Genomic DNA, 16,928 nt, shown 5'->3' with positions numbered 1-16,928 from the left:
CCCCAGATCAACATGCTATGCTGCTGAGAACACCAACCCCCACTATGCCTAGGAAAGGAATTACCTACTGGAAATTGCAATGGGATGTCCTGCTGGGATGGGTATTACTTCGCACCCCTGGCTAAGGGGGAGCTACTCAATCTTCACTGGGATCCCACTGTCCTGCTGCAAGCCAGACCCATTGAAATGTACTATGCCTGAAATGGAAGATGCACCACTGAAAGAGGGGAGAGGGTGGAGTCTGACATATCTCACCCCCAGTCCATCAGTTCACGCCTGACAGGGCTGCCTCCCTGCATCAACATGGATGGTATGTGCAACCAGGTCAAGTTCCTAAAACTGCCAGTTTCCCTCTCCTCAAGGTCAGGTCGGTATGTAGTTTTCCCGTGGTACAATCCTTTGGCCACAGTCTTTGTCTGTCCATTGGCCTGGAGGATGTTCTTACACACACAGAAGCCCTTACTAAATCCATTCAGCAAGCCTGGAATGACAGCCAACAGAGCATGTCCTTACCAAACACTGAAATGTCTCTACTGAGAAAAACTATCCCAACATAGGATGGCCTTAGACATTATTACTGCCTTGCAAGGAGGCATCTCTGCCATTATATAAAAAGAATGCTGTGTGTTCATTCCTGACGAATCTGCTAATGCATCATCTTTATTAAATCACACGAGGAGATCAGTGAATGGCCTGGGTAATCCAACTCCCAGCCCAGGGGACTTAGTAAATCAGTAGTTTGAACCACGGAGGACTTGTTGGAGAAAATTTTGACTCATTTTGGAATCATTGTCTTAATCTGTGTTTTCTCTTACATGTATCCATACTTTTGTTGTGGCATCTGCCTGTGGTGTAGCCAGTGGCTGCCCCAAGAGCCTCCTCTATGCCAGTGAAACCCCTTGCTGATGGCTCAGGTCTCGTTGCAGAAGAGGGGGGCCCAAGAGATTGTAGGAGCTGGTCGTCAAGTGTTGGGGAAGGTCATCAAGAGGACATGGCCACAGGCTGACCCATGAGCTTCACCTGGGCAATTGGAGGCTCCTCCCCACCTTCTCTGTCCTTGAAATGTGTGTTCCACCTGCCTTTCCTACTACCAGAGGCTGCCCTAAGGACATAGCCTTGAGCTAATAATGTGCTGTTGAGGCCGTCTGGAGGATATACATGATTGGACCCAGTTAAGTCCTCTGTGTAAACTTTAAATATTTGGTGTGTGGGTACAGAGATCTGAATAGCTCGTGGCCACCCAAGATAAGTCTCTCTTACAAGTAAGTGCCCTTACTTATAAAACCTGCCACCTACCAATCTGGAGGGGCCTGCCTCTTCTTTCAGTCTCTCCCTGCCTTCTGCATAAGGGGATTGTTTTCAGATTACACCTGGAAAGCTCCCCAGGAAGCTATAAACCAAACAGTGACCACAACAATAATAAACAATTCTTTCTTGCAAGTCCTATTTTCATCATTCAACACTAAGCATACCTCCATGTGGCATATTAGATGTTGTGTATCCAAGTAGAATAGTTGGAATTCAATTGACCCTATTTTGTGATATTTTAAAAATTTATCCCTGATCTATGAATCTACAAGGTCATAATGCATAAGACACGAGTCTTGGTCTTAACCATCCATCTGCACAAATTGAATAATTGAATTTTTCTCTAATATTTTAAATTCTAACTAAATTGTAAATTTAACCTCTCTCCATATGGCATTCAGGACAATGACATAGGTGCCAGATGATACATGAGTGGGATTCTCACTCATGTAACACACCTGCTTTGAAGACTTCTGTCATTGTAAGAAAGCTCTAAAAATCTCGAATGCCATTAGGGTGAGAGCATCTCATCTCCTCCCTACTGGGGAGTATGCAGGATGTTGTCTAGTTTATGTGAACAGTACCCCTCCTGATTTAGGCAACACCCTTAGTATGCTGGTAGATGGGATCTGGAATACAGATTATCTTGAACTGTTAAGAAAGGAAAAGGTTAAATATATGTAGTTGAGGCCTGAAAGTGGAGGGTAGGGGAACTATTCCGTGGGCCATTCTCACCCAGAGAACATGGAGAAGACACATAATTTTTCAAGTCTTCATAGTTTTGCTTTGGCTTCCTAAAAAGAAAAACATGATCTTGTGGAATTCAAACTGCAGTAAGTCCACTGAAATGTTCATTATTGAATTTAAAAAAATGAATGACCATCTTTCTTGTCGACTAATATCAAGGCTAATGGAATAAAAATCTGTGTTTTCTGAAGCCTGTATAATTTTAAAAGACTATTGATACATTTTTCTTTATAAAAACTTGAAAAGCAGTACTTTTGTCTTGGCACCAATTTAGTTCTAATAATTCTTAAACAAAATTTCAATCATCAGTGCTAGAAAAGTGATTCATGCATTCATATGTTTGACTCTGAAGCGAGTTGGGGAAAGTCTTAACCAATAATAACCTTCTGTTCATGAGCTATAACCACCCACATGGAAATGGTTGATTTGACTATTCAAACATCTGAGTTGTATGCAGTCCAAATGAGATGTTTTGAAAAAAAAAATTTTTTTTCCCCTCAAACTCATACAGCACAATGAAATCTTAAAACACTTGTCAAGTATGTTCTTTAAAAAATTCACTGTTAAGCTGGGGTTATACTTTGGAAATTCAGGTCTAAAGTAACACTTGTTATGTCTTAATTCCTATAACAGTAGTAACCCAACATTTCAGCAAACTAATTACTATTGTTTGACGTGTGTAGTCAGTCGGCTTAAAGAAAGCTGTAGAGTTCAAGTGTCACTTCAAACAAGGCTTAAGAAAAGCGGAAAGAAACAATTAATCGGGAAGGTTGCTTGTCTCTGTTTGATCAGGAGGAGGCTGGTATTCTGTAATGACAGTCCTATCAGCCATTTTTTTCTTTAATAAATGAGCCAGTCCTTATGTAATGGGCCTTAGGTTGGGCAGTATTTCCTGTCTTATTAGTTACCAAGCCTCCTGGTAGCATCTCCAAAGATGAGGAGAAATGATGTTCCTGCCACAAGTGTATGACAGGCAGTTTTTTCCCCAAATGAGAAGCAAACGAAGTTCATTAGTAAGTTAAATAAAGGTCAGAAATCATTAAACAAAGATGGGGTTGATCCACCCAGTTGAATCAAAAGGCACCAGGCAGCTCTCCTGATGCTTTGCTGTATGCTGTAAGGTGAGGAATCTTAAAACTGCCTGAAAATTAGAACTATCTGGGAAGCCTTAAAACTTCTGATTCCCGGGCCACAGCCCAGATCAATGAAGTCAGAATCTAGAGGTGGGACCCCGGCATCAGCATTGTTTCAAGGCAGGGCTTCTCAAACGTTTATGTTTCATAGGTATCTGCTGGGGAAGGAGCTCATATCAAACACACATTATGACTCCGTAGGTAGTCATAAGAGTGGGGCCTGAGGTTCTCTGTTTCTCTCAAGCTCCCAGGTGATACAGACGCCATTGGCTGGTAGACCACACACTGGGTAGCAAGTCTAACGCCGGGTTTCTTCACACATTAGAATGACCCAGGTGAGTGTTTAAGAAACAAATTGTACAGACTCCAGAGGCCTCCTCCAGAGGCCTCCTCACCAATTCTAATATAACTGGTCTGGAGCTCTAGGCATTACTATATATTAAATGTCTCTCAGGTCATTCAGTTGGAGAGGCGGGTCTGAGAGCCACTGCTCTGTAGAAAGATCTCCACAGCGGGCTACTGACAGTTCACTGACCCACATTTTTTTTTTTTAAAGATTTTTATTTATTTATTTGATAGAGAGAGATCACAAGTAGGCAGAGAGGCAGGTAGAGAGAGAGGGGGAAGCAGGCTCCCCACTGAGCAGAGAGCCCGATGTGGGGCTCAATCTCAGGACCCTGAGATCATGACCCAAGCTGAAGGCAGAGGCTTAAACCACTGAGCCACCCAGGTGCCCCGTGAGCCACATTTTTTTAAGGAACAAATTTGACAAGTAGGAACAGAAATGCCTCACAGTACCAGCAAAACATTAGGAAGGCTGTCAGTAGTACGAGCGGACTCCTTCCAAAGTCCCCTGAGGCACACGTGTTCTCCGGGATGTTGTTAATCCAGGACATGGTTGGCTCCAACAGAACCTGAGTTCAAGCGGGAAAGCTGGGCCTAATGGTGGCCTCTGCTTCATCCACCATTCCCCATGCACCACAGTGTTAATTCCCTGAACTGTGCTCTCTTCTCTGTGTGCTACTTTATGCTTCCTTTCCCCTGCCCCAGCCAAACCCTTCCAGTGTTCCCTTGGGAGTGGTTCGATGGTTAACTGACTCTCCCATTTTCCCACCTCTGCACAGGACATTCCATCTTCTTCCTTTTACTGGAGCCTTGCTCAACTCTAAAAACACAGTCCTTTCCAGTTTTTCCTTCATCCTTTATGAGACTCTCTGGTGCTCTGACAAGCACATCCTCTGGCCACATACCCCAAATACTGTCTGCCCCCATTCGCTAAGCATCCTCCATCATCTGGGCTGCTTCAGCCTCCATTCAGAATCTTGGCCCCTCCATTCCCCAAACTCATCTTTTCTGAAGACCTCCTGAGCTCCAGCTTTCCTTTACTTCTTTCCTGCGCATCTAGATCCATTCTTTCCACCACTTGCCCAGCAAAACCTCAACCCTAGGTGAATCCAAATGCCCCCCTTCATACGCCTATCCCAGGCCACTGAACAATAAACAATTACGTAGTTGCAACTAGCCCTGATGGGATTCTCAAAACCACCCAGCAATATTTCCTTGTCTCCCTCAGTAGCCCACTTTCTCAAACACCTGCCATTCTTCTTAAATCTGTCTTCTGACACCTTCTTGCTCCTGAAATCACTTTGCCTCCTTCTTCAAGGAGAAAATAGAAAGTGTCAGACAGGAAGTGCCTTAACTTCTTGCCATCAAACTGACAAACTCACTTGCACCTACCCTCTTTCCTTCCTTATTACTCTTACTACAGCGGGTGTGGTTTCCCTCCACCTGCTCGGAGTGCGTCCCTCCACTTGGGAGCCATTCCCTCTTTGCCTCTTTAACCCCTCTCTGTTATCTTTGCACTCTCTGTTTTTCTTACTCTCTCTCCCAGCTTCTTCCCACATGTATTTGAATAGATGTAAGATTCTCCTACCATTAAAAGGAAAAAAAAAAAAGAGAATCCTATCTTCTTACAACCACTCCTCCAACTTGCTTGTCCTCTTCAAAGCCAAATTTCTTGAGAAATTAAGACAGTTTTCCTTCCTGTCCATACTCTGTCTTTCCGTTTCCTGTTGTCTCACTCACTCACCTGAGGTCTCACTCCTCCACTTCTCCATCCACTCCACTGACACTTTCTCTACCAACAGTTTCCTTATCAATAAAGTCATCTGACCACTTTTGGTCCTATCTTACTTGACCTCTAGCAGCATCTGTCACTACTTCCTACTTCCCCCTCTTGTCTGCTACCACACTATGCTTTCTTGTTTTCCCTCTTCCAAGATCTTTGCATGTGAGAGGACCATTCACAAGAACTGGGTGATCTGGAACATGGCGATATGCAAGCAAATGTAGCAGAATCTTTGTAAGGATGGCTTAGGAGGAAGGTGACTTGATGGTAGTATTGGTAAGGTTCACAGGAGGATGGAATATTCTATATTGGCAGTTGGAAGTGAAGAACCAGAATCTTAAACCAGGACTTTGGATAAGTCAGTCAAAAGTAGGGATAAATAGTTACATCTGTGAGAATGGCTGATGTCATCCACATAGATACCAGGGCCAAGGGCAGAACTTGCTAGAGAAGAGACTACAAAGTAGACCAAGAAGCAGTCCTAGGAGAAGGAGAAGGAGAAACAAGGAAGGTAATAAATGAAAACCAAAGTGTGAAAGAGTTTCCAGAACTGACATTTTAGTATAGTTAAGGGGAATGAAGTTGGCAAGGAGGTCACTAGATTTGGTGGCCCTGGAGAGAGCAATGATGAGGCTGGCCAGATTACAAGTGATTAGACTGTTGGTAAGGAAGATATACATGTACAGAAACTAGAATGATAAGGGATGTGGTTGTGACTGAAGCCAGGTGCACCTAAGCCCCTCCCACACGAAGGCAAGGAAGATGGGTTGTTACTCAGTCTGGAGGCATTTCTAAGATGTCCAGTCCTCTTATCATTCTGTGGCCTGCGGACAGAGCAAGTAAGGACTATCACTCAGATAGAGGTTTAGCACCCTGAGGTTTACCTGGCTTCCTGCAGATGTTAGAGTCCGTTCTGGTTCTGCAAAAACTGTAGCCATGGGGCATGCTTAGGATTGTTATGGGATTAGAAGAAATCTCCCAGTTCCTTCTGTTAACTCTCGGTGTACTTTTCCACCCCACAAATAACAGGCTTCTATAAGACAAGCATTCAGAGAGTGCTGCTAGTTGATGATGTTGCCTGAAAACAAATTCACAGGCAAGAGATTGTAGATGATTTTATTGTATCAAAATATTACAGGACAAAAAGTATCCCTTGCTTCAGTAAAATCCTCTCTGAAAATCTTGATTTGTACCACTATATAAGTTGTCACTGATATCTGCTATGACAGACTGAGTGGCTTTTTGAGACACTGAAGAGAAAAGAGAAAAACTAATGCAAGTTGGCATCAAGCTCCAGACTGAGTTAAATATTTGGAGAATAATGATACTGCATGGTTCAATTTCCTATAGAGGTGTGAGGCTGGAGACTACATTCAGCTTCTGCACTAGCAGTGCCTGTGAGTCATACCTAACATCAAATGGTAAACCATGGCCATCAATTAAGAGGTTTTACAAGGTGGTCAATACCCACTTGAAATCAAGCTCATAATTCATAGTCCCCACTTTTGACACAGACACAAACACACACACAAATGAGAATCAATCAGGTGTACATGATGCTCTGAAAAGATACACCTGTAGGAACCAGTGACCGAACAAACCCTTCAAGAATCCTGAGAAGCACAATCTTAAACAATATGTGAACATGTGTACCAATGATTGCTGGGAAACCCCAGTGGAGCACAAAGGTCTCTTGGCCCTGAGAATCCACTGGGAGGCAAATCCATGTGCTGCCAAAAGCCGAGCCATCGAACAAATGTTATGGGGGTCGTGGATAGAGAGAACTTGACCACTTTCATAATCAAACCGAACTGACACATGATTGAGCTCATCAACTGCTACAAGAAACGACTGTGAAAGGGGCTGAAAATACCACTCCATGGCGGCTGGCAGACGCGGTCTCTTCAAGTAAGACTGACAAAATATCAGGCCACCATAAGGCAAAGGAGCAATGCTATCAACAGCATCGGCTCAGGCACAAACTGTGTGTTGTGGGGGGGGGACGCAAGTCCTGTCACCTGTCATTGTGGCAATGTGGGTCCTTAAGTCACTTAGGCCCGAGGAGCAATCACCAGAGGCATGATGGGAAAAATACATCAGACATTACTGGATGCCATATTATAAGAGCATAAAACAAATGGTCATATATGTAAATGTTTTTTGTATGTCTTATAGCCTAGGTGATTCTGACTATATGTATTTGTGATTAAACTATGGCCTACCCAAACTGCATTGTGTTTTACTTAAACATGTTTTTTTTTTTTAATTTAAAAAAGTCCATTTGCTTAAATACCTGGAGCCAAAGAAAGAAATTTCATCAAAGGAGACTGGATTAGAATATATAAAACCCAGGAGATCTAGTCGTGCTGAGAAATCAATTATTGAGGTCAAATAGTGACCAGAGAGGCTTCCAATTGGAAAACACTTTATCTGCTGGCACACTGCCTGTGAACATGTATGCAGCTAGTGTAATCTTTATGTTTTCCAGATTTGGTCAGGTAATATGGAGCAGAAAGTAAATTATTTCTCATGTCAAGAGAAGGAAAAGGAAGTAGACAAGTGATTAGTGTGCAGAGAAAGTTGACCTCTGCTCTTCTATACTATAAATAGAAAGCAATCATAGATATGCTTATGTGTAAAGGTAACATGCTTAAATAAGTCCAGGGCTTTCTAAGACATGGAGAGTCATGAGAGAAAAAAATCAAAGTTTAAGCTGAAAATAGAAATGAAGAGTAGAGAAAGGATTAGTATCATTAACAAAGAGAGAAAACATGGATGTTTGTATTTGTATTTCTGTAAATGTTCTGGCTTGTTAACATGTCTTAAGAAATAGTAACAATGAAAGGTTAGTTCGTATTAATACTTTGCTATTTTAAGTCATAATTCTTTTTTTTTTAAAGATTTTATTTATTTATTTGACAGAGAGAAATCACAAGTAGATGGAGAGGCAGGCAGAGAGAGAGAGAGAGAGAGAAGCAGGCTCCCTGCTGAGCAGAGAGCCCAATGCGGGACTCGATCCCAGGACCCTGAGATCATGACCTCAGCCGAAGGCAGCGGCTTAACCCACTGAGCCACCCAGGTGCCCTTAAGTCATAATTCTAATGGGGAAAAAAGCAATCATTGAAAGAGATTGTGTGTTGTGATACACGACTTAATTTGTCTGCATCTATGGAAAGCCAGGGATAAACCAACCCTTCTCTCTTCAGCTTCTGAATATCAAAAATGTACTTAATGACCTCACATCTTTTTAAAAATCACTGATCCTTATCCATCTCCTGAACTCCAAATTGGCCAACACGCCTCTCCTCCTGGATGTCCTACCAGCACTAGCTGACAATTCGAGTGTTTCTTGTTTTCCTCTCAACCTGTCCCTCTTCCAAGGCTTCTTGTCTAGAACAGGCCTTCAATCTCAGCCATTGCCACTCTCTGTTCTCTCAAAGATCCCCCATTTAATCTCCCCATCAAATCTGTCCCTTCCTCTTCACCTGGTTAAGATCCCAGGCTCTTTTCCTTGGACTTGGTAAGTCTCATTGCTCTGGACCTCCATATTCCAGCCTACGCTCTACCTTCTCCTGGGATTATCTTGTGATCTCTGTGGACTTCCACTTGCCTTTATGATGTGGCCTCACCTCCCCCGGAAGACTCTGCACTCCAGCCTCACTGCCATCCTCCTCTGCTCCCTCTTCCTGAGCTCTGGCCATACTGTTGTCCTTCTTTCCTCAAGCCTCTGGCTGGAATGCCCTTTTCTGGAGTCCCTGCAAATCCTACTCTGTGCTTCCTGTGTAAAGCTCTTCTGGTCTTATAAAGCTCTTCTCCTTGGCAGAATTCATCTCCCTGCCCTCTGTACTACTGTGGCACTCAGTTCTCACTTGGGTGGAGCACTTATCGCATTATGTTAAAGTTGCTGATGGGTCTGTCTTACCAATCAGATTACGAGCTCCTTTAGGGGATGAATTGGGTCTCAAATCTCTCTCCATTGAAAGCACCTAACGGAAGGGCTGGCAAATGGGAGATGGTTAGACAACCCTAATTAAGTTAAGTGTTATTTCTTCAGGCCCTCAAGCCAGGAATTACCTGGTGACAACTCACTCAAATTGAGGGCTGGTAAGGAGGAAAGAGAGATTCATAAGTAGATTCACAATCTTAGAACCATAATAAAAATGTTTCCTCCCCAAATTCAGTGGAAATTCTGGGAGAAAAATAGATAAGTGAAATCTAGGAGCTGTCCTTTACAAATCTAAAGCCTATTAAAATAATAGTACACTGTGTATAGTTTTGTAAGCTCATAAAAACAGCCATGGTTAGTGTTTAAGTTTAGAAAATGTTTAGATATTTGAAAATGCATGAAGTGAATAAATGTATGTGTATGGAGAACAATTCTGGTGTACCATTTTTTAAAAAAGGTTTTGTTTATTTACTTGACAGAGATCACAAGTAGGCAGAGAGGCAGGCAGAGAGAGAGGAGGAAGCAGGCTCCCTGCTGAGCAGAGAGCCTGATGTGGGGCTCGATCCCAGGACCCTGAGATCATGACCTGAGCTGAAGGCAGAGACTTTAACCCACTGAGCCACCCAGGTGCCCCTGATGTACCATTTTTTGAACTATTATTTATTTATACAAAGAAAATTGCACAAGTTGTAAGTGTACAGCAGCTTGATGAATTTTCAACAGGAGAATAGCCATGTAACCAACATCTAGATCAAGAAATGGAACATTCCTTGACTTCTAGGAGTCTCCTTGTGCCCTTCTGCAATTACTGCCCTCTGTCTCAAGGGCAACTACTAGTCTAACTTTTAACACCATGGATTTCTGTCTTGCCTGTTTTGATTCATTGTGGAAATGGAATTGTACAGTATACATACATTACACATAGACTATAATGTATACAGTATAACACACTGTAATGTGCTCTGTTTTATTTTCTTCACTTAATATTTTATGAGAGTCAACCATATTGTGAGTAGCAATAATGCTTCCTAAATTTGAACATGTGAATATTTCTTAGATTGTATTACTAGTGGAGCTATAAGGTGCTGAACTGTAAGGAACCCAACATCACTTTATTTTGGCCAGGAATTACCTCAAGTAGCTATGAAACCAGAAGTCAACCACAAGAAAAAAATCTGGAAAGACCCCAAATACATGGAGGATAAATAACATGCAACTAAACAACGAATCAGCCAACCATGAAATCAAACAAGAAATTTAAAAAATACATGGAAACACATAAAAGTGAAAACACAATGGTCCCAAACCATTGGGATACAGCAAAAGTGGTTCTAAGAGGGACGTATTAATAATAAATGCCTAGCTCAAGAAGCAAGAAAAGTCTCAAAAAAACAACCTAACCTTGTACCTAGAGGAGCTAGGATAATAGCAACAAATAAACCTTAAGCCAGCAGAAGGAAGGAAATAATAAAGATTAGAGCAGAAATAAATGATATACAAACTAAAGAAACAATAGAACAGATCAATGAAACCAGGAGCTGGTTCCTTGGAAAAAATTAATAAAACTGATAAACCTCTAGCCAGACTTATCAAAAAGAAAAGGGACCCAAATAAATAAAGTCACAAATGAAAGAGAAGTAATAACCAACATTACAGAAATACAAACAACTAGAAAAGAATATGATGAAAAATTATATGCCTACACATTGGACAGGATATAAGAAATGGATAAATTCCTAGAAACATATAAAATACCAAAACTGAAACAGGAAGAAATAGAATATTTGAATAGACAGATATCCAGCAAAGATATTGAATCAATAACCAAAAACTCCCAATAAACACAAATCTAGGACCAGATGGATTCATAGGTGAATTCTTTTTTGTTTTTAATTTAGTTTTTTTTTTAGTGTTCCAAAATTCATTGTTTATGCACCACATCCAGTGCTCCATGCAATACCTGTCCTCCATAATACCCACCACCAGGCTCACCAAACTCCCACCTCCTCCCCTCCAAAATCCTCAGTTTATTTCTCAGAGTCCACAGTCTCTCATGGTTTGTCTCCCTTCCAATTTCCCCCAACTCACTTCTCTCCATCTCCCCATGTCCTCTGTGTTATTCCTTATGCTCCACAAGTAAGTGAAACCACATGATAATTGACTCTCTCTGCTTGATGTATTTCATTCAGCATAATCTCTTCCAGTTCTGTCCATGTTGATACAAAAGTTGGGTATTTATCCTTTCTGATGGAGGCATAATACTCTATTGTATATATGGACAATATCTTCTTTATCCATTCGTCTGATGAAGGGCGTCTTGGTTCTTTCCACAGTCTGGCAATTGTGGCCATGCTGCTATGAACATTGGGGTATAGATGGCCCTTTTTTTCACTCCATCTGCATCTTTGGGGTAAATACCCAGTAGTGCAATTGCAGGGTCATAGGGAAGCTCTAAATTTTCTTTCTTTCTTTTTTTTTTTTTTATTTCTTTTCAATGTTCCAGAATCCATTGTTTATGCACCACACCCAGGGTTCCATGCAATACATGCCCTCCATAATACTCACCACCAGGCTTACCCAACCCCCTGCCCTCTCCCCTCCTAAACCTTCAGTTTGTTTTAATTTCTTAAGGTGTCTCCACAGTTTTCCAAAGTGGCTGCACCAACTTGCATTCCCACCAACAGTGTAAGAGGTTTCCCCTTTCTCCACATCCTCTCCAACACTTGTTGTTTACTGTCTTGTTAATTTTGGCCATTCTAAGTGGGGTAAGGCGGTATCTCAGTGTAGTTTTGATTTGAATCTCCCTGATGGCTAATGATGATGAACTTTTTTTCATATGTCTATTAGCCAGTTGTATGTCTTCTTTGGAGAAGTGTCTGTTCATGTCTTCTGCCCATTTTTTGATGTGATTATCTGTTTTGTGTCTGTTGAGTTGGAGGAGGTCTTTATAGATCTTGGATATCAGACCTTTGTAGTGTCATTTGCAAATATCTTCTCCTATCCTGTGGGTTGCCCCTTTGTTTTGTTGACCATTTCCTTTGCTGTGCAGAAGCTTTTGATCTTGATGAAATCCCAAAAGTTCATTTTCACTTTTGTTTCCTTTGCCTTTGGAGACATATCTTGAAAGAAGTTGCTGTGGTCGATGTCAAAGAGATTACTGCCTATGTTCTCCTCTAGGATTTTGATAGATTCCTGCCTCACATTGAGGTCTTTTATCCATTTCAAGTTTATTTTTGTATATGGTGTAAGTGAATGGTTGAGTTTCATTCTTCTATACATAGCTATCCAATTTTCCCAGCACTATTTATTGAAGAGACTGTCTTTTTTCAATTAGCAATAATCGCACCTCAGATAAACCTCATTGGCTACAATTCTGCCACTGTGCAAATCTTCTTTTTTCTACTATATAATTTTTCCTGCTTTGTCGAAGACTATTTGACCATAGAGTTGAGGGTCCATATCTGGGCTCTCTACTCTTTACACCTTAAAGAACTGGAGAATCAACAACAAATTAAGCCAACCCCACACACAAGAAGGAAAATAATCAAGATCAGAGCAGAGATCAATGGGATAGAAACTAGAGATTCAGTAGAAAATATCAACGAAACGAGAAGCTGGTTTTTTGAAAGAATCAGTAAGATTGAAAAACCATTGGCCAAACTAATCCAAAAGAAAAGAGAGAAGACCCAAATTAATAAAATTATGAATGAAAAGGGAAAGATCATGACTAACAGCAAGGAAATAGAAACAATCATCAGAAATTATTATCAACAGTTACATGCCAATAAGTTAAGGAACCTAGACAAAATGGATGCATTCCTGGAAACCCATAAACTTCCAAAACTGAATCAGGAAGAAATTGACAACCTTCATAGGTGAATTCTACCAAACATTTAAAGAAGAGTTAATGTTTGGTGACTAAGAAAACATTTTTTTTAAACTTTTTTAAAAACTTATTTTCAGCGTAACAGTATTCATTGTTTTTGCACCACACCCAGTGCTCCATGCAATTCGTGCCCTCTCCAATACCCACCACCTGGTTCCCTCAACCTCCCACCCCCCACCCCTTCAAAACCGTCAGATTGTTTTTCAGAGTCCATAGGTTCTCATGGTTCACCTCCCCTTCCAATTTCCCTCAACTCCATTCTCCTCTCCATCTCCCCTTGTCCTCCATGCTATTTGTTACGCTCCACAAATAAGTGAAACCATAGGATAATTGACTCTCTCTGCTTGACTTATTTCACTCAGCATTATCTAGATAACATATTTTTAAAAATTATGTTAAAATTGTCCAAAAAACCTCTATTTTTCTCAAACTATTACAAAAAATAGAAAGGGAAGGAAAACTTCCAGATTTATTTTACAAGGCCAGCATTACCCCGATACCAAAACCAGATAAAGACATCATAAAAAAAGAGAACCACAGGCCAATACCTCTGATGAACACAGATGCAAAAATCCTCAATAAAATACTAACAAACCTAATCCAACAATACATTAAAAAAAATCATTCACCACAATCAAGTGGGATTATTCCTGGGATACATAGATCACTCAATATTCACAATTCAATCAATGTGATACATCACATTAATAAGAGAAAGGGTAAGAATAATATGATCATTTCTCTCTTTTTAAAAGGTTTTATCAATTTATTTGACAGAGAGAGATAGTAAGAGAAGGAACACAAGCAAGGGGACCAGGAGAGGGAGAAGCAGACTCCCTACTGAGCAGGGAATGGGGCTCTGTCCCAGGATCCTGGGATCATGACCTGAGTCAGAGGCAGACACTTAATGACTGAGCCACCCAAGTGCCCGCATACAATCTTTTCAATGGATCCAGAAAAAGCATTTGATAAAGTACAATATCCATTCATGAAAAAAACCCTCAAAAAAGTACATTTAGAGGGAACATACCTCAACATAATAAAGGCCATCTATGAAAAGTCCTCAGCTCACATCATCCTAAATAGGGGAAAACAGAGCTTTTCCTCTAGAGTCAGAAATAATACAGGGATGTCTACTCTCATCACTTTTTTTCAACATAGTGCTAGAAGTCCTAGCCATAGCAATCAGACAACAAAAAGAAATAAAAGGTACTCAAATAATCAAGGAAGAAGTCAAACTTACCATTTGCATATGACATGATACTCTGTATAGGAAATCCTAACGTCTCCACCAAAAAACTGCTAGAATTCATACAGTCAAGTTGCAAGAAACAAAATCAGTGTACAGAAATAAGTTGTATTTCTATACACCAATAATAATGCAGCAGAAAGAGAAAATAGGGACTCAATCCCATTTACAATTGCATTAAAAAAAATAAGATGCCTAGGAATAAACCTAACTAAAGAAGTGAAAGACCTGTACCCTGAAAACTATAAAAACTGATGAAAGAAATTGAAGATGACACAAAAAACTGGAAAGACAGTCCATGACCATGGATCATTAGAACAAATATTGTTAAAATATCTAACCTACCCTACGTTCTCCTTTAGGATTCTGATGGATTCCTGTCTCACGTTGAGGTCTTTTATCCATTTTGAGTTTATCTTTGTGTACGGTGTAAGAGAATGGTCGAGTTTCATTCTTCTACATATAGCTGTCCAGTTTTCTCAGCACCATTTATTGAAGAGACTGTCTTTTTTCCACTGTATATTTTTTCCTGTTTTGTCGAAGATTATTTGACCATAGAGTTGAGGGTCCATATCTGGGCTCTCTACTCTGTTCCACTGGTCTATGTGTCTGTTTTTATGCCAGTACCATGCTGTCTTGGTGATCACAGCTTTGTAGTAAAGCTTGAAATCAGGTAACGTGATGCCCCCAGTTTTATTTTTATTTTTAGTTTTTTTAAAGATTTTATTTATCTATTTAACAGACAGAGATCAGAAGTAGGCAGAGAGGCAGGCAGAGAGAGAGGGAAAAGCAGGCTCCCTGCTGAGCAGAGAGCCCGATGTGGGGTTCGATCCCAGAACCCTGAGATCGTGACCTGAGCCAAAGGCAGAGGCTTTAACCCACTGAGCCACCCAGGGGCCCCGCCCCCAGTTTTATTTTTGTTTTTCAACATTTCCTTAGCGATTCGGGGTCTTCTGGTTCCATACAAATTTCTGAATTATTTGCTCCAGCTCTTTGAAAAATACTGGTGGAATTTTGCTCGGAATGGCATTAAAAGTATAGATTGATCTAGGCAGTATAGACATTTTAATAATGTTTATTCTTCCAATCCAAGAGCATGGAATGGTCTTCCATCTTTTTGTGTCTTCTTCAATTTCTTTCAGAGTGTTCTGTAGTTCCTCAAGTACAGATCCTTTACCTCTTTGGTTAGGTTTATTCCCAGGTATCTTATGGTTCTTGGTGCTATAGTAAATGGAATCAATTCTCTAATTTCCTTTTCTGTATTTTCATTGTTAGTGTATAAGAAAGCCACTGATTTCTGCACATTGACTTTGTATCCTGCCACATTACTGAATTGCTGTATGAGTTCTAGTAGTTTGGGGGTGGAGTCTTTTGGGTTTTCCATATAAAGAATCATGTCATCTGCGAAGAGAGAGAGTTTGACTTCTTCATTGCCAATTTGGATACCTTTTATTTCTCTTTGTTGTCTGATTGCTGTTGCTAGGACTTCTAATACTATGTTGAACAAGAGTGGTGAGAGTGGGCATCCTTGTCGTGTTCCTGATCTCAATGGGAAGGCTGTAAGCTTTTTCCCATTGAGGATGATATTTGCTATGGGTCTTTCAAAGATAGATTTTATGAAGTTCAGGAATGTTCTTTCTATCCCTATACTTTGAAACGTTTTAATCAGGAACGGAGACTGGAAGAGATTATGCTGAGTGAAATAAGTCAAGCAGAGAGAGTCAATTATAATATGGCTTCACTTATTTGTGGAGCATAACAAATAGCATGGAGGACAAGGGGAGATGGAGAGGATAAGGGAGTTGAGGGAAATTGGAAGGGGAGGTGAACCATGAGAGACTATGGACTCTGAAAAACAATCTGACGGTTTTGAAGGGGTGGGGGTGGGAGATTGGGGGAACCAGGTGGTGGGTATTAGAGAGGGCATGGATTGCATGGAGTACTGGGTGTGGTGCAAAAACAAGGAATACTGTTATGCTGAAAATTAAAAATTTAAAAAAAATCTAACCCACCCAAAGAAATCTATACACTTAATGCAATCCTTATCAAAATACCAACAGCATTTTTCATAGAGCTAGAACGAACAGTCCTAAAATTTATATGGAATCACAAAAGACCATGAATAGCCAAAGCAATCTTCGAAAAGCTGAGCAAAGCTGGAGACATCACAATTCCAGACTTCAAGTTATATTACAAAGTTATAGTGACCAAGACTCTATAGTCCTGGCACAGAAATGGACACACCGATCAATGGAACAGAATGGAAAATCCAGAAATTAATCCACAATCACATAGTCAATTAATCTTCAACAAAGCAAGAAAGAATATTCAATGGTAAAAAGACAGTCTGTTCAACAAATAGTGTTGGGAAAACTGAACAGCAACATTCAAAAGAATGAAAGTGGACCACTTTCTCCACCATACACAAATATAAGATCAAAGCGGATTAAAGGCCCAAATATGAAATCTGAAACCATAAAAATCCTAGAAGAGAACACAACCAATGACCTCTTTGACATGGGCTGGAGCAA

The 16,928-nt window shown here is 40.7% G+C and overlaps 1 protein-coding gene and 1 pseudogene across 1 annotated transcript in view; both read right to left on the bottom strand.

The window, feature by feature from the left end:
* DNAH8 (dynein axonemal heavy chain 8) overlaps positions 1-16,928 on the bottom strand; it is a 336,143-nt gene that overhangs the window by 7,609 nt on the left and 311,606 nt on the right. The window lies entirely within an intron of this gene.
* LOC122897430 lies at positions 12,533-12,653 on the bottom strand (annotated as a pseudogene).

The sequence above is a fragment of the Neovison vison genome, chromosome 1 (genome assembly GCF_020171115.1).
Source record: "Neovison vison isolate M4711 chromosome 1, ASM_NN_V1, whole genome shotgun sequence".
NCBI lineage: Eukaryota > Metazoa > Chordata > Mammalia > Carnivora > Mustelidae > Neogale > Neogale vison.
The sequence above is the reverse complement of the archived record's forward strand: the minus strand, read 5'-3'. Positions and strand labels throughout refer to the sequence as shown.